Genomic DNA, 18,774 nt, shown 5'->3' on the forward strand with positions numbered 1-18,774 from the left:
AAGATTTTATTTATTTTAGAGAGAGAGCAAGGGAGGGAGGGGGATCTCAAACAGACTCTGCACTGAGAGCCGAGATCATGACCTGAGCCGAAATCAGGAACTGAGCCGAAATCAGGAACTGGACGCTCAACTGACTGAGCCACCCAGGCACCCCATGACTGCTGTATTCAAAGACCTGACTTAAACCACTAGGACCCAGACCCCCAAACCCTATAAATATCTATTCATGACCTCTCCTTTGTAAAATACTACTAGGATGCTTTATGTGGAATGCACTCTTACTGCAGCAAGTAATAAACCTGGCTTAGTTTGAGCAACAGGTTATTTAATAGTCTTTTTGGAAAGTTGACAGGCTGAATCCAGCTTAAATTTAGAAATCTGAAATGTGTAGTAAGGTAGTAAGCTGATATAGCTAATGAAGACAAACCCATAGGTTAATGGAAATTAAGGTGTGTACAAAAAAATAAAAGCTGAAAGAGAAAAGGCACTGATGAATGTGTCTCTTGAATTGTCCAGTAAAATAAGTACAATATCTAATATAAAACATTCATTTTGGGCTGCCTAAAAATATATATACTCTTAGCCTGTACAGACTAGTTATCTCTAAAGCTAAACAGAAAAGATCTTTAAAATCATCCAATTTTTTTTTTTTTTATTGTCACATAGCAACTCTATCTAATCTTAACTGAATGTCCTAAATACATTTCCCTCTGGAAAAGAAAATGTAGGATCAGCAGACGAGAGCCTATTTACAAGACAGCTTTCCTAGGATAAATTAATATACAGTGGCATTCTTATGAGTTTGGTTAAAGTAAAACTGCTCAATAAATAATTCCTAGGTGAAATGAGTAAATGTTGGCTCCTCATCCCCCCATTTATGAAGAAGAATCTGGAGCAGAAGTAAAGTAGGACAACCATAAAGGCTGCTCTCTTTGATTTAGTACCTTGAAAACTCAAAGATGTGAAGAAAACGCGTAAAGATCAGGGCAACCTGGTTTAAAATGCCTCTTTTGTGGTTTTGTCTAAGGAAGCTTACAAAACGCTAAACTATATACTTCAGTAAATACAGTTAAAAGAATCCAGGTTTCGGAGTCAGAGGCCTGGAAGAAATGACCTATGCATTTCAACCAACAAACCACATTATACATTTCAAGAAGACTTCTGGATGATGAAGAATACTGCACCTAGGAGTCTAGAAATCTGGATTTTAGGCCTCAATTGTCTAGGCTTGCTTGCTACCAAACCTTCTGCTACCTTGTACTCTTGATCTTTCATTCTAGCTATGCTGAACACTTTCCAGGCTTAGACACCAGTACATACCAATGTATATTCAATACATGCTAGCTATTATTGGTACTATTCCCTAAAAGCATCATACTATTTCTTACTTGTGTCTTCATATCTGCTGTTCCCGCTGCCTAGAATGCCCTTAGTCTTTTCTCTTAGTTAACTCTGAAACTCAAGTTTTGCCTCCCTAGACCCCCAGCTTAAAGTACAGTTATTCCTATAGTATCCTGCACAATCGTACATCCCTTACCACAAATGTAGTGATTTCCTTGTCTGTCCCTCTAACTGGACTGTTAGTTGCTTAAGGGCAGAAACTATGTTTTATCTTTGTATTCCCAGAGTGCCAATACATACTTAAAAAAACACCGGGGTCCTGGGTGGCTCAGTTGGTTAAGCCATCCAACTCTTTCTTGGTTTCGGCTCAGGTCATGATCTCGGGTCATGAGACTGAGCCCTGTGTTGGGCTCCTCACAGAGTGTGGAGTCTGCTTGTCCCTGCCCACTCCCCCACACTTGTACTCTCTAAAAATAAATAAATAAAATCTTTTTTTAAAAACATCTAAAAAATCTGCAGAAAGAATAAATGCATGCATGCATCTTCACTAAACTAAATGACTCTTAGTTTTCCCTCCACTCTGACATTCTAGGAACCAGGTTTGGATACTTGGAAGAAAGCTGGGACTATTTAATAGAAACCAGGACATCAGAAGGAAAAGCTTATGGGGGAGGGAGCAGGCTAAATTAATTCATTTTAAAGCAGTTAAAGGTCCGATAAAGGGGTCAGTACTAAGATGATAGATTTAGAAAACTACCTCTGTGGAAAAAAAACTGTTGAAGTCAAGGGTGGCTGAGATGTAAGAATAAGTTCAGGATGTGATTACCAGGATTTATTGCAATTACTTGAGTACTATTACAAAGAAGGATGGGGTAACAGAATTCTTATTTATTATGCACTAACTTTAACATGCCAGACACTGTACTGCTTTTACAAATTAAATGATCAAATCCTCAACAACCTTCTGAGATGAGTATTTTTATCCCCATTTTATGATGTGGAAATCCAGATCTAGCAGGGTAAATAAAGAAATGCAATCTAAGGGAAGTTACACAGCTCTGAGTGGTACCTTGATTCCCAACCTAACGACAGTATCTTACATAAATGAACTAAATTCCTGGTCAATTTCTACAGGCATTTTTTTCAAACTAATATTAAAAATATGACCATCATGTAAGCGTCTGTTAAATGTTTTTGATGTTTAAAGGAGGAAAGGGGTCATCCCTGACCCAGCCAATTCCACTCCTAGGTATAGAGCTAACAGAAATGCTTCTATACATTCACCAGAAGACAAGTACTTGAATATTCATAGAAATACTTTTTATAATAGCCCAAAACTTGAAACAACCCACTAGCCTTCATTAATAAATATGTTATAGTCACACAAAGAAAGTTAAAATGAACAAACTACAGCTACACAAAGTACAAATGAATTTCACAAACATGATACTGAGTGAAAGAAGCCAGATATAAGAGTACATACTGAATGGTTCCGATGACATAAAGTACAAAAACAGGAAAACTAATCTATACCATTAGAAGTCAGGACAATGGTTACCTCTGGGAAAGAGACAGGCATCACTATGGACGAGGGAAGGCATTAAGGGGACCTCTAGGGGTACTGGTTACACAGGTGGTGCCCAGTTTATACAAATTTATCACACTATCCATTTACAATATACGTACTTTTCTGCATGCATATTATACTTCAATAAGGTTTTCTGTTGTTTTTTCTCAAAAATGTTGGGAAATAATGATGTAGAAGAGATCAGAGATTCAAATCCAGGTCTCGCTGAACCCAAAACTATGCTTTTTTTTTTTTTCCTCTTACCAAACTGCTTCCTTTGAGATTATCTACTGAAGTACAGAAATGGCTTCACTAAATAAAAACAAACTTGATAAAAGTGCTAAAAGTAGCTATTAAATAGAGTTATTAAGCAAAGACACCTAATTAGACCAATCCATGAAAAACTAATTATGACTCTCATTCATCTTTTATCCTCTAACAAACAAGAGTTAAAACTATAGTGGGGGGACCACAGAAATGTGGAGGTTGAGAAAACCTCAGCTATCACCTAGTTCCAACAACTTAATTCCAATATTAAGAAAATGAGGCCCAAAGAAATAAAGAAAATTGGCCAAAATCACACCGCTGGCTAGCAGTGGACCAGGGCTAAAACTTAGGTTCAATCATTCACTCATTCCTTTCCTTATTTATTGAGCAAATACAACACTCCAAACTATTTTAAGTGTTGGGGATAGGCATTATGTTTAGATTAGCAAAAACAGATAATAACAAAGTCAACCTTTTAAGATGACTACAAAGTCTAATATGAACAATATCCAATAGATTATGCCCTGTCTTTTGGATAGAACAGTCTGCCTTTCTACAGTGAAATTTAAGCAGATCTTTTCTGACAAAAGTACAGGCCTCCAACAATGTATCATATCCAACATTTGTAAGTACTCTCTATATACCAGGCATCACTCTCACTACCACACTACGAGACAAAGTACATACTATCAAATACTCCACTTATGGATAAGGACACATGCAGCTACTCTGGACCTACCCTGCTGAAGTTCCATCAGTCTAGAACATATACATATGCATCATGAGAAAAGGAGAAGGCTATAATCACTAGTTCTCAAATTTTAAGTGTGTCCCAGAATCATATGAGGGAGCTTATAAAAAACAGACTCCTAGTACAGAGACTTTAATTTTGTAAGTACAGTTAACCCTTGAACAACCAAGGGATGGGGCACTGACCCCCCATGTAGTCAAAAATCCACGTATAACTTTTGATTCCTCACAAACTTAACTACTAATTGTCTACTATGGACCAGAAGCCTTACCAATTACGTAAACAGTTGATTCATACATATTTTGTATGTTATATACTGTATTCTTATAATGAAGTAGGCTAAAGAAAATGTTACTAAAAAATCATAAATAAGAGGGCGCCTGGGTGGTTCAGTTGGTTAAGCGACTGCCTTCGGCTCAGGTCATGATCCTGCAGTCCCGGGATCGAGTCCCACATCAGGCTCCCTGCTCAGCAGGGAGTCTGCTTCTCCCTCTGACCCTCTTCCCTCTCATGCTCTCTATCTCCCATTCTCTCTCCCTCAAATAAATAAAATCTTTTAAAAAAAATCATAAATAAGAGAATATACATTTACAGTACTGGTACTCCATATTTCAAAAAAAAAATCCACATAAGTAGACCCATGCAGTTTAAACCTGTATCATTCAAGGGTCAACTGTATTTGATTTCTAGTCCTCTTAAAAACAAACAAAAAAACCATTTTGCTTCTTAAGGAATAAAGTAAATTAACCTCTCCATTGCCTCAAATAAAGGACCCTCACACACAGGGAAATGAATGTAATTGTGCACTATTTCATTTGAAGCTACTTAAGAGTCAATTCCACAATTACAACGGATCACTACCATCTATCACAGAGTCTCTTTTTCCACAATTTTGACCATCTATGAAAAGTGTCCTTTAAAATGTATTATATTAGAGACAAATAACCATTCAAACTGCCAAATCACACTTTTGACAATAAATCAATGAAAGGAAAATCCAACCCCATGTAGAGAAGTAGTATATTAAATCCTCCAATAAGAGTCCCAGTGTATCACTCACATAAATTCAATGGAACCTTAGTTTCCTCATCTGTAAAACAAATACTACTCATACCTACTCTATAAGGCTACTCCAGGAATGAATGAGATGATATGTGCAAAAGAGCTTAGAAAGTTGTCTCATACATTGTACAGGCCCAATAAATATGAGCTATCATTCTTCTGATAAATAATAAAAATATACTTATTCATCACAGATTAAATAAGTATGTTGACTAATTTTCCCTGAACATCAAAACAGCATGCCCCAATATTCTCCTTCTATACATCTTTTTATGGAAACTACCTGAGACAATTTAGACCTAGAACACTATATTGGCTACTGATAAATTCATTCAACATCTATGTGTTATACATTCACCATGAATCAGAAAGACTGGGCTAGAATCTGAGGATGGGGTGACAAAAGGCAAGATTTGTTCCACCATGGAACACAGTCTACAAGCAAAAATAATTATTAACATCTAACCATATAAATATATAATTACAAGTTATGGTGTGTATTGTGATGAAATATAAATGGTATGCTTTAAAAATAGGAAAGATGAAATAGAATGAAGTGGAGATAGAGAATTTGTGAAAGGTTTTTCTACGGAAGTGATATTTAATTTAAATACTAAAGAATAAGCAGCGGTTAGCCAGAAGTGTGGATCTAACAACACCCCGGGCAGAGAAAATAACCACTTTTGAAGGCTCTCTGGCTGAAGAGAACTTAGCCTGTTTAAGGAAATAAGGCCAATGTGGTTAAGGCTCACTGACCAAGAAAGAGAACGTCCTGAAATGAATTCAGACAACCAGAGAGGTGAGCTCATCAGAGTCCTGTAGATTATGGACAAGAGTGGGGATTTTGTCCTAAGTGCAATGGGAAGCAAATGATTTTTTTAAAATGGAAATGGCTAACAAAACTCTGCATTTTTTAAGAATTCTCTTTAGCAACTGTGTGAGGAATACATTGGACAAAAACAAGAAACAAAACAGAAAGCCCTATCAGGAGATCTAGCCCAATATTCCAGATGGGAGATGATAGTAGGTTAAAGTAGTTTAACAGTATAGGCAAAAAGAACCAAACCATTAGAAGTTGAACAGACACAACTTGAGTTTTTAATAGGTTTGAATTTAATTGCTATTTCCAGAGTCTTCAAAGAGGTTAAATAATTAAAATCTTCAGCCACAGCTAACCTAGGTATATCTCCTGATAAAAACTCAAGAGTAGGGGTGCCTGGGTGGCTCAGTAGTTATGCGTCTGCCTTGAGCTCAGGTCAAGCTCCTAGGGTCCTGGGATGGAGGCCCGCATCAGGCTCCCTGCTCAGCGGGAAGCCTGCTTCTCCCTCTTTCTCTCCCCCTGCTTGTGTTCCCTCTCTCACTGTGTCTCTGTCAAATAAATAAAATCTTTAAAAAATAAAAATATAAAAAAAAAAACTCAAGAGTCAGGGACACCTGGGTGGCTCAGTCAGTTAAGTATCTGCCTTTGGCTCAGGTCATGATCCCAGGGCCCTGGGATGGAGCCTCTCACATCGGGCTCCTTGCCCAGCAGGTAACCTGCTTCTCGCTCCGCCCGCCACTCCCTCTGCTTGTGCTCTCTCTCAAATAAATAAAATCTTTAAAAAGAAAAAAAACTCGAGTCAACTGTAACCACAATGAGATACCACTTCACACCCACTCGGATGGCTATATTCAAAAAGACAGGCAAGGGACGCGTGAGTGGCTCAATCGGTTAAACATCTGCCTTTGGCTCAGGTCATGTTCCCAAAGTCCTGGGATCAAGTCTAGCATTGGGCTCCCTGCTCAGCAGGGAGCCTGCTTCTGCTTCTCCCTCTCCCCTTGCTCATGCTCTGTCAAATAAATAAAATCTTTAAATATACATATATATGTTTAAAAAAATAATAAAGACAGGCCAAACTAAGTGCCGGCCAGGACATGGAAAAGGTGGAACCCTCAAACATTGCTAGTGGGGATGTAAAATGGTACAGCTGCTACAGAAAGCAGAGAAAGCAGGCTGGCGGTTCCTCAAAATGTTACAAACATAGTTAACACATGATCCAGAAAAATCACTCCTGTGCATAAGAAATGAAACCATATCGGTACACAAAAACTTGTACATCAATGTTCATAGCAACATTTTTTCAATGAAGTATGGTACAACCATACAATGGAATATTACTCAGCCATAAAAGAAAATGTGAAGTTCTGATAGGTGATACAACACAAATGAACCTTCAAAACATTATGCTAAGTAAAAGAGCTGGTCATAAAACACCACACATCCCATGACTCCATTATATAAAAAATCTGCAAGAGGAAAATCCATAGAGACAGAAAGGAGACTGGAAATCAGCTGCCTAGAGTTAAAGCGTGGGGATAGGAATGATAGCTAATGGGTAAAAGAGGTTTCTTTTAGAGAAAATAAAAAAAATGTTCTAAATTAGAGTGTTGTGATGGTTGCACAACTAAAACTTTTGAATTGTACAACACTTTATAAACAGGTGAACTTTATATATGAATTATCTCAATATTTTTAAAAATAGTGACATTTTCCTTTAACAAACAGCAAAAAATCTAACGATTTCCAAAATATTCCTCAGAGGACACACAGAGATTTGCCCTTTTGCAAACCATGCTCCTGAGAAGTTTTTAATACATTATTGTAAATAAAAGAACTATAGGGGCGCCTGGATGGCACAGTTGATTAAGCATCTAACTCTTGGTTTCGGCTCAGGGGATGATCTCAGGATGGTGAGATCGAGCCCCATGTCAGACTCTGGTACTAGGCATGAAATCAGCTTGAGATTCTCTCTCCTTTCTCCCTCAACCCTCCCTCTTGTGTGCTCTCTCTCTAAAAATAAAAATCTTTAAAAAAAAAAAAAAAAGAGGGCGCCTGGGTGGCTCAGATGGTTAAGCGACTGCCTGAAGGCTCAGGTCATGATCCTGGAGTCCCGGGATCGAGTCCCACATCGGGCTCCCTGCTCAGCAGGGAGTCTGCTTCTCCCTCTGGCCCTCTTCCCTCTCATTCTATCTCTCATTATCTCTCTCTCAAATAAATAAAATCTTTAAAAAAAAAAAAAAAAAAAGAACTATAACTCTAGGCACTAATTTTTAAACAACAGTGAGCATCTTAGTCACTTGTGTAGATTTTAAAAAATACATTCATCCAGGACCCAAAGATTCTGATTTAGTAGGTTAGGATTAAATCCTGGCATTTGTGTTTATTTTCCTTAAAGGGCCATAAGTGATCAGATAAGCATTCCAAAACAGATTCACTGATTTAAAGGAATCTGCTAATAAACCTAATAAACACCTGCACAAAAAGACGTATCACTCTGTAATGGATACAACTACCTTTAAACCTTATTTTTATAAATTTAGAATTTCATTTAACTTGTTTTTTATTTAAAAAAAAAGACACCTCTCTCTCTTGCTTTTCCTATTACATTTTTATCCTTATGCACAACTGGCATTTAATGTAGCTAGAGAATCTAAGGGAAACTACCACATTTTTTTAAAAGCCTATGCAATTTACATTAAGTTCTCTATTTTAAAAAGAGGGAAAAGGCGTGCCTGGGTGGCTCAGTCGGTTAAGCATCTGCCTTTGGCTCAGGTCATGATCCTGGGGTCCGGGATCGAGTCCCATCCTGGGCTTCCTGCTCAGCGGAGAGTCTGCTTCTCCCTCTGCCCCTCCCCTCCAATTCGTGCAAGCTCACTTGTTCTCTCTCAAATAAATAAAATCCTTTTAAAAACTAATAAATAAATATAAAAAGAGGGAACAAATACTCAAAGAAAATGATGCAAAATCATTAGAAATGTGAAAGAACACATCATGATAACGTTAGGTTTATTTCTTTTCAAAATAAACAAAAAATCCACTGAAAAGTTAAAATGCTTCTGGCCTAAAAGAAAATCAGGTATGCACAAAAATTCTGTCAAAAAACAAGTACCAATGGTTGAATCTAACCTCTGGGCTCAACATAAATACTCAGAGGCAGAGTTTGGAAATGAGGAACATGAAGCCAGCCTGCTGCCAATTTTCATAAAGGCATCGTTGTTCAGCAGAAAGTGCAGTCAGAAGACCCAGCACATGTTCTCATTTAGCCATGTGACTTTGGGCACATTACTCTAAGCTTTCTAAATCTCACTTTCATCCACTTTTAAAAAGAGATATCTGGTCTTCCTATTTCAGACTGCAATTTTGAGAGGCAAATGAGATCACGTCTGTGAGAGTGCTATGTACAAATTTAAGGCACTATTAGAATTATTCAGATGGATACACTCTATTTGCTAACAGTTCACATACTTCCACTTCAAAACTGGAAATTTCAAGAAATGAATCCTTCCTCCAAAAACAAACAAAAAAAATCAGTGTATGGAACTCATTACACCCCTGGAAGATATTAAGTTAGTATCTTGTCTTTAATTTCAGGCTCAAAATTACATAGTTTTCTGTAACTCTATCTTCCTTCTTTTCTCTCCTATCATTATTCTATACTAACAACTCTGAAATTAACAGCAAGGGACAGTACTGTATACAGATTAAATATAGAACGTCATGAATGAAGAGGAGGGGCAAGGGAAAACCAGAGCAGTAGAAAAGTTTTCGTTGCTTCAATGATCCAGTAAGTTTTCTTACTTAAACCACCTCCCAGGTAGGTAGTACATACAGAGACACTGGTCTCTCCATAAACCACCTTCTCATTTTCAGCAAAGAACTTCCACTCCAAAGAGAAACAATACAGAAAGGACAAATTTTCATTAGGAACAAAAACACGTAATTTCCTCTTTAGTAATTGAGGAAAGTAAACAAGATGGTTTCAGAGAGTCTTTTCAACTCTAACATTCCACAATCTAAGGATCTCATTCTCTCACTCCAAGATTCCTCACAGAAAATGTTAAAACAGATGTGAAGAGAGAAATGGTTCTTTTGTTCAGGATTTTGGCTTCTGAGTTAACTCTAAGATTAAAGGAAAATCAAATACAGGTTTTCAAGGCAATATAATGAGTTCATTCATAAGGATGAAAAAAATCACATTCGCTCAATTATTTGTTAGTAAAACAAAGAGCACAAACGTTGTATTTAGAAGATACCACTCTATCAAGTGAAAATGATAAATAAAAATACATAGTATAAAATGAAACACTGTGAATGTGACACAAAAGGGACTGGATGGATAAATTCTAAATTCTAAAAACACTTTACTGTCTCATTAACTAATATTATAAACATAACTTTGTTGCCATTGTTAATCTCAAATTGGCTAGTCTGAAATTCCTTCTAGCTTTAATAAGTCTTTAGCTTCAATAATCGTGTCAGTTTTGAATATAGTTAAAAAACAGTGGCACATTAAAAATCATATAGCGATAGTTACTACCTATTCAATTAGACTAAAGAGAATCTCAAATCTCACATTTTAAAACAAAACTCTTGATTCCCCCTTTTTAAGCCTGCCTCCCCCACCTTACCAATCCCAGTTTTTGTGCAGTTAAAATATCCAGCAATCACCCTTGATTACCCTCTTTTCCTCACTCTCCACATCGAATCCATCAGGAAGTCCTGCTGGCTTGCCCTCCAAGATATACTGGGAATCCCTCCACTTCCCTCCATTTCTGCGGCTACTACCACCCTGTTTCAAGTCAACATCTTCTCTCACGTAGAATATTCTACAGGCTCCTGTCCTTCCATTCTGTCTTCTCACAGTTCCTTCTCCACATCCAAAGTGATCTTTTAAAAATCACAATCCCGCCCTCCTGTTTCAACACCCCAAAGGCTCTTCACTTTTTAGCAGATTTTATTAAAATAAAATCTAAACTCCTTCTGTACACCATATTATATGATCTGGTCCCTCCCTGGCCTACTGACCTCATCTCATTTCACTCTTTCTTCTTGTTCCTCATGCTCTAATTGCACTGGCCTTCTTTCAGTCCTCAAGGGGGAAAAAAGGGGGTGGGGAGGAGGAGACAGGAGGAGACAGAAACAGCAGAGGGGAAAAAGCTTATTCCACCTCTGGCCCCCTATACTAGCTTGCTTCCTCCACCTGGAAATACTCTTCCCCTAAGCTCTTTGCTGGTTCCTCATCACTCAGGCCTCACCTCAAACATGCTTTTCTTAACTATAGCTAAAGAACTTAGGGGGGTGGGGGGGTTGACGGAGCACAGAGGATTTTTAGGGCACTAAAAGCACTCTGCATAATACCATAATGATGGATATATGTCATACATTTGTCCAAACCCATAGTATATACAACATCATGAGTAAACTGTAAACTATGAACTTTGGGTAATTACGATGTGTCAATATAGGCTCATGAATTGTAACAAAGATAGCACTCTGGTCCGGGATGTTCACAGTGGGGGAGGCTATGCATGTGTGAGGGCAGGGAGTATGCAGAAAATCTCTATATTTTCCCCTCAATTTTTCTGTGAACCTAAAAACTGCTCTAAAAAAAAAACAGTAAGAAATAAATGTCTTCAAAATTCTCTTACCTCATTACTTTAGCATACTTTTCTCCTCATAGCAATTATCACCATCTGTAATTTATTCATTTATGTGTTCAGGGTTTTATCGTGTGTCTTCACCTCTGCACTTGCACCATGCAGGCAAAAATCATGGCTCTTACCCATCACATATTCCTAGCACTTAGAAACGCACCTGGCCCAGAGCAGGCAAACAGGGCCACTATGTTCCACCCTGTAGGCTGTGCACAGCACAACTTAAAATGAATCATTTATAAAGATTATGATTTGATGAAATCTCTTGGAGATTTGCAAAATGACAGACCTGGATCTGAAAAAATACATTCCTACAATACTTCCATTAATAGAAGACATAATAGTTCTAGATATGCTATTGTGACAATGGGCTACTGAGGTAGTCAGTACATATATTAGCTTTCTCAACCTGGGTACTTACTGACATACTTGGCTAGATACTTCTTTGTTATGGGAGCTGTCTGTGCATTATAGGATCTTTATCAGCAACCTTGGCCTCTGCCCACAAGATGTTAGTAGCACAACTACCCTAGTTTGACAACCAAAAATGTCTCCAGACACTGGAAATTCCTGGGAGGCTGGAATGGTCGCTTAAGCATTCACTGTCTAAGTTTTCTCATCTATAACACATAGAGACCCAACATATCATAGAATAGTCAGTTCAACTGCACATACTCGTTTACATCATCTTAGGTAACCTCTGGATATTTACACTACTAAGTTTTGTTTTGTTTTGTTTTAACACAATGCTCATTATTAAAATTTAGGGCAACAGTCCCGAACAGAAAAGCAAGCATCAAATCTAAAAACTAGAAGAATTTTCACAAATTCTCACATTATTCATATAATATGCATACAGAAGACATACACAATGTTCTTTTTGCTCTTTTCTCAGAGAAACTGATGCACTGAAAAGTTCTGCAAAGTTATAACCAGGAGTCAGATAAACAGAAGAATCTACATCTTCCAAATGTCATTCCGGTATTCTGTGGTATAAGAAAATTCTCTCCAGCATCTGATGTAGCACTGAAAATTTGTGGGTTTTTTTTTTAAAATTTTTTTTTTTTTTTGGGGGGGGGGGGCAGAGGAAGGACAAGCCCCAATATGGAGCTTGATCCCATGACCCTGAGATCATGACCTGAGCCGAAATCAAGAGTTGGACACTTAACCAACTTAGCCATCCAGGCACCCCTAGCACTGAAAATTTATTTTATGAAGTACAGTAACCTACATAAAGATGCTGGGATAGGGAATGGCTTTTTCCTTACAAACTGTGGCAGATTATATATTAAAGTTTTCAATTATTCACTCACTCCTTTCCCATAGAGAAATAGAACCCCATCCCATTATCTTTGGACCTGGCCACATAACTGCTTTGGCCAATGGAACATAAGCAAATGTGACATACATCACATATGGGCAGAAACTTTGAAGGCAAATGTGTGATTTGATTTGTTCTCTGGGACTTTTGCAATCTGCCACAAGAAAATGTCCCAGACAGCCTCCTTCAGCCTGGGTCCCAGAGTAAGAATGCTCATGGAGCTGACCCACAACAGAATGGCAACCTAGAGCAGTCACACTTGACCCACAGCCCTCGTGTATGTTTCTATTGTTCTAAGTCATTGAGCGTTTAGACTATTTAGTTCCTGCAGCAAAAGCTGACTAACACAGGGATGTACTTTTTTGGTGCACAAACATTAAAATATTTACATAACTATAAATTTCAGTGTGTATGACCTTATAAGTTGTTCTCTCTCTCTTGCTCTCTTTCTCTACACACACACACACAATCTTACCTTCTGCTTTTCTTTAACATTCAATATGCATGTTATGAACATTTTTAGATTAAAAAATTACCAGAATATCTTTCTGCACTGAAGATAGTTGTGTTACAATTCTCAAATTCACATTTTGATATTCCAATACCACAAAAATAAGCAAAGTACAGATTCCAAGTATAGGTCCAAAGAATCCAGGAAAGATTCTTCACAAATCTAGAGTTAGAATATAGTAGGCCTGGGACACCTAGGTGGCTCAGTCAGTTAAGCATCTGCCTTTGGCTCAGGTCATGATCTCAGGGTCCTGGGATCAAGTCCTGCATTGGGCTCCTTACTCAGCAGGGAGCCTGCTTCTCCCTCTGCCTGCCACTCTCCCTGCTTATTATGCATGCGCGCACGCTCTCTTTCTCTGACAAATAAATAAAATCTTTAAAAATAAAGAATATAGTAGGCCGGGGCGCCTGGGTGGCTCAGTCATTAAGCGTCTGCCTTAGGCTCAGGTCATGATCCCAGGGTCCTGGGATGGAGCCCTTCATCAGGCTCCCTGCTCAGCAGAAAGCCTGCTTCTCCCTCTCCCACTCCCCCTGCTTGTGTTCCCTCTCTCGCGGTGTCTCTGTCAAACAAATAAATAAAATCTTAAAAAAAAAAAATATGTATATATATAGTAGACCTTGGTGTTCTCCAATTCAGTCTTAGTAAGTGTTCTTTTATAGTCCAAAAACACCTAAAAAATAAGGGGCTTATATCTACACGTTTGCTGTCCATAGAGGGCAAAATATACTCATTTATAAAAGGAATAAGCAAAAAATTAAAGGTTTTATGTAATTCTAATTTTATTATTATTTATTACTATTCTGTGTGGGAAACCAGAAAGTTTAAAATAATTTCAGTGCATGAGAAACACACTTGGAAAAAAAGTTCACTTGTTTGTTTGAAACATCTTTTTTACATGACAGAGAAAGAACTGCTTATTACTCATGCCGTGAATACTTACCACCTGCTATTCACAATTAGATCTACTCCAAGGTCTGGCTTCTATTCCCACTCCTCCACCAAAATAGCTCTTGTTAAGTTCACCTAGGAACACCATGTTTCCAGAACCAATGGTCACTGGTCTATCCTTTTTGTCCATGATCTCTTTAGCAGCACTAGAAACAAACCAATCACTGCTACTGCTCCCTCCCCTCCTTCTTGTAAGACTTTCCGGGTTTTTGTGATGTAACACTTTCCAGGGTTTTCCTCCTACCTTACCTACTTACTCTCTCTCCTTGAAATGCCCTGAGAATGCTGGCGTCCTTCAGGCTGGATCCTAGGCCCTTCTCTTTTCCCTCTCTTCTCTCTTCCTCTCTTAAGTAACCTTAACCACTGAATGGTTTTAAGTATCATATCTACATTGCAGCTAGTTCCTAAATAAATTACTTCCAGCCCAGGCCACTCTTAAGAATGCCACACTCTTAGCCAACTAACTTTTAGACGCATCCACTAAGATGTCTCACGTGCATTTTATATTTAACACAACCAAAAGCAAGCTCTTGATCCTCCCACCTAAACTTAACTTCACCTCCAAACTTACCGTCTAGTTTTTCCCATCTCAGAATACAGAATCATACCCCAGCAATCCCAAGTATTCACGTCATACCTCAGACTCATTGTCATTTCCTTCCCTTCTCCCTTAACCCATCATATCCAATCTACCAGCAAATTCTGTCAACTCTACCTCCAAAGCACAGCTCAAATGTATCCACTTCTTGCCAACTCAACTATCACCATCAACCCAGAATAAGCAACTCTCATGAATTTCTGTAGCAGCCTTCTGACTCATCTCCAAGTTTCTCTCCCGACCAAAAGCCCCCAAAATCTGCTGTCTTCACATAAGAGCCCAAAGTGATCTTTCTAGAATGCAAATAAAATCTTATCACTCCTTTGCTAAAACTTTCCAATAACCTCCAATATACTTTCTCCATACCATGGTCTACAAAGGTTCTTACCCAAATTTTTTTTCCTCATTTCTACTATCCTCCCCCTACCCACTGACCACACTTAAATATGCCAAGTTCTTTTCAGATTCAGGACCCTGCACACACTACTATTAATTAAAATGCCCTGTACACACTTCCTCCTTTCCTCTTCCCCAATTTTCCATCAATCATTACTAAGCATTCAGTTACACAATCACTTCTAGAAACTGCCAGCGGTACTAATAATCACCATCAGTTCAGTTCTTTAAATAGGATATTAGTATATTTCAGAATAATTCAATGTGAGGCACCTGGCTGGCTCAGTCAGTAAAGCATGCAACTCTTGATCTTGGGGTTGTGAGTTCAAGCCCCACATTGGGTGTAGAGATTACTTAAAAACAAAATCTTAAAAAAAAAAAAATAGTTCAATGTGTACATTCTGGAAACCCTTGAACATTTCTTAGTATCAGAAAATTGATAAAAATGTAGGATCCTGGGGTAGCTAGGTGGCTCAGTCAGTTAAGCGTCTGCCTTTGGCTCAGGTCATGATCACAGGGTCCTGGGATCAAGCCCTGCATTGGGCTCCTTGCTCAGCAGGGAGTCTGCTTCTCCCTCTTACTGTCCCTCTGTACATGCATGTGCGTGCACTCTCTCACTCAAATAAATAAAATCTTTTTTAAAAATGTAGAGTCCTATCATAACTGGAAAGGAACACAGGTATCATCTATGACAAATATAAATCAAGGATAATTAAGTTAACTTTTTATATTTAACAAGGGTAGATGATGGGTCTCCTGACCGTGTGTTCAATAACTTGGTCAACCCTCTTCCAATTCTGTTTACTACATCTCCATTTTCTTTACGATAACCTCAATCATTTAAAAAAAAAAATCCCTAAATTCATATGGATGACAAAGGGCCTCGAATAGTCAAAACAGTATATTTTTTTAAGATTTTATTTATTTGAGAGAGAGCACAAGTGGGGGATGGGAGGGGCAGAGGGAGAGGGAGAAGCAGAATCCCCACTGAGCAGGGAGCCCGACATGGGGCTCGATCCCAGGACCCTGAGATCATGACCTGAGCCAAAGGCAGACATTTAACCGATTGAGTCACCCAGGCTCCCCTAGTCAAAACAGTCTAGAGAAAGAACAACAATGCTGGAAATATCCCACTTCCTTCAAAACATATTACAAAAGTACAGTAACCAAAATTATATGGTACTGGCAGGAAGACATACAGACCAATGGAACAGAATCATGAGCCCAGAAATAAACTCAGCATATATAGTCAAGTGATCTTCGGCAAGAAGAGCAAGACTATATAATGGGAAAGAGACTATAGAGTCTCTCCAATAAATGGTACTAGAAAACTGGATACCCACGTGCAAAAGAGTAAAAATGGACCCTTACATAATACACAAAAATCAATTCAAAATGACTTAACTCAAAAAAACCTAAATGTAAAAACCTAAAACTATAAATCTCCTAGAAGAAAATACAAAGGAAAAGTTAAGTTTTACAACACTGGTTTTGGTAGTGTTTTCTTGGATATGACATCAAAAGCACAAATAATAAAAGCAAATTAGACAAGTGGGACTATGTCACCTAAATAGCTCCTGCATAGCAAAGAAAACAATCAACAGAATGAAAAGGTAACCTATGGAGTAGGAGAAAATATTTGCAAACCATATATCTGATGAGTTAATATCCAAAATATAAAAGGAACTCCTAAAACTCAACAGAAAAAAAGAAGAAAAAACAACTCAATTGGTTTATAAATGGATTTAAAAAATGGGCAAAAGATGTGAACAGACATTTCTCCAAGTATACAAGTAGAGGAAAAGAATGCTCAACATCACTAATCATCCAAAAAATGCAAAGCAAAACTACAGTGAGGTACCACATCACATCTGTTAGGATAGCCATTATCAAAAAAGAAAACAGTATGTGTTGGCGAGGATGTGGAGAAAATGAGAACCCTTGTGCACTATTGATGGGAATGTAAAACGATGCAGCTCCTATGGAAAACAGTATGGAGGTTCCTCAAAAAAACTAAAAATAGAACTGTCATATGATCCAGTAATCCTACTTCTGGGTATATACAAAAAAGAACTGAGAACAGTATTGACAGCATTATTCATAATGGCCAAGAGGTACAAACAACCTAAACGTTCATCAGTGGATAAATGGCTAAGACAAGGCGGTATATACCCATAATGGAATAGTATTTAGCCTTAAAAAAAGAAGTCTTGATATATGCTACAACATGTGCAAACCTTAAGAATATATGCTAAGTGAAATAAGCCAGTAATAGAAGGAGAGATACTGCATGATTCCACCTACATGAGATATCTAAAGCAGTCAGACTCATAAAAGCGGAAAGCACAATGGCAGCTGCCAAGGGCTAGCAGGGGCAGAGAAAACGGGAGGTTTTCAGTCATGCAAGCTGTAAAAGTTCTAGAGATCTAATGGACATATAGTTAGCAATAATTCATGTTGTGTTTACGGTAATAAAAAGGAAAATAAAACAAAACACCTCCAGTCACTCATCCAAGTAAAATAACAACTACTTAGGCCTTAGTAGCAAATGAGAGAAAGAGCTTGCTGAGCTTAGATAGGAAAGTCTTAGCTACTAGTACACATTACTATAAAATGGCAGCAAGAAAGCAAGGTCTTAACTGTAGACGGAAGTTCTTACCCCAGATATCTGTTAAACTTCTCTCTGAACAGTAATAATGCTGGTTTAAAGACCAAATAATATTATACTTACTATAGGCAAATAGGTGCTTTTTTAATCCTACTGACCTGTCCTCTGTATGTGTGGGCACATACACACGCATGCATGCAAATCTTTCACTATAGCATGATCTAGCCAAGAAGATAAAGTTGGCTTAAGAATAGAAGAACTACCTTAAATTTCCTATATTGTACCTATATTACTACAGTGCTCTGATGAAATTCTTGTAATAGGTCTGAAAAGACAAGAAAACCCTCTGGAGTTCAAACCAACACCACTATTACCCACACAATAAACATATCTCTTAGGATGATAAAGATACAGTTTGGAGTAGAGGCTTTCAAAATGTCTTAACTACAACCCACATTAAGAAATGTATATATTATTCATTTATATAAAACTAAACAATTTCAACAAATAATTTAAATGTATATTACTACATACATGCACCTCACTGTTCTCTTGCTATTTAATTTTTTAAACACTACTTGTAGTACCAAAATCAATTTTACAAACCACTAATGGAAACAACCTACAGTTTGAGAAACATTGTACTAGAGTCACAACAGTGAACACATGCTACAGAATTCCAAGGATACAAAGCACATAACAAAATGTATAAAACAATGACTTTCTGATGCTGTTCATAGATACTTATACCTTTGCTCTCTAGGCATAGTTGCTTAAATAATTTAAAAGCTGCTCTTTTCTCTAGGAAGTAAAAGGAAAGATGAAAATCTGCCTTCTGTTCCCAGAATTCTAGTGACTCCCAAGGTAGACACTGGAGATAAACCATATTTGGAGTAGTTCTAGCACAGAGTTAGAATTTCTCCAAAAATA

General features: G+C 37.8%; 1 protein-coding gene across 5 annotated transcripts in view; it reads right to left on the bottom strand.

The window, feature by feature from the left end:
* Positions 1-18,774, bottom strand: part of ADIPOR2 (adiponectin receptor 2) — a 99,865-nt gene that overhangs the window by 25,271 nt on the left and 55,820 nt on the right. The gene's annotated exons all lie outside the window — the stretch shown is intronic.

The sequence above is a fragment of the Callorhinus ursinus genome, unplaced genomic scaffold (assembly GCF_003265705.2).
Source record: "Callorhinus ursinus isolate GAN/ISIS: 27379988/994484 unplaced genomic scaffold, GSC_fseal_2.0 scaffold74, whole genome shotgun sequence".
Classification (NCBI taxonomy): domain Eukaryota; kingdom Metazoa; phylum Chordata; class Mammalia; order Carnivora; family Otariidae; genus Callorhinus; species Callorhinus ursinus.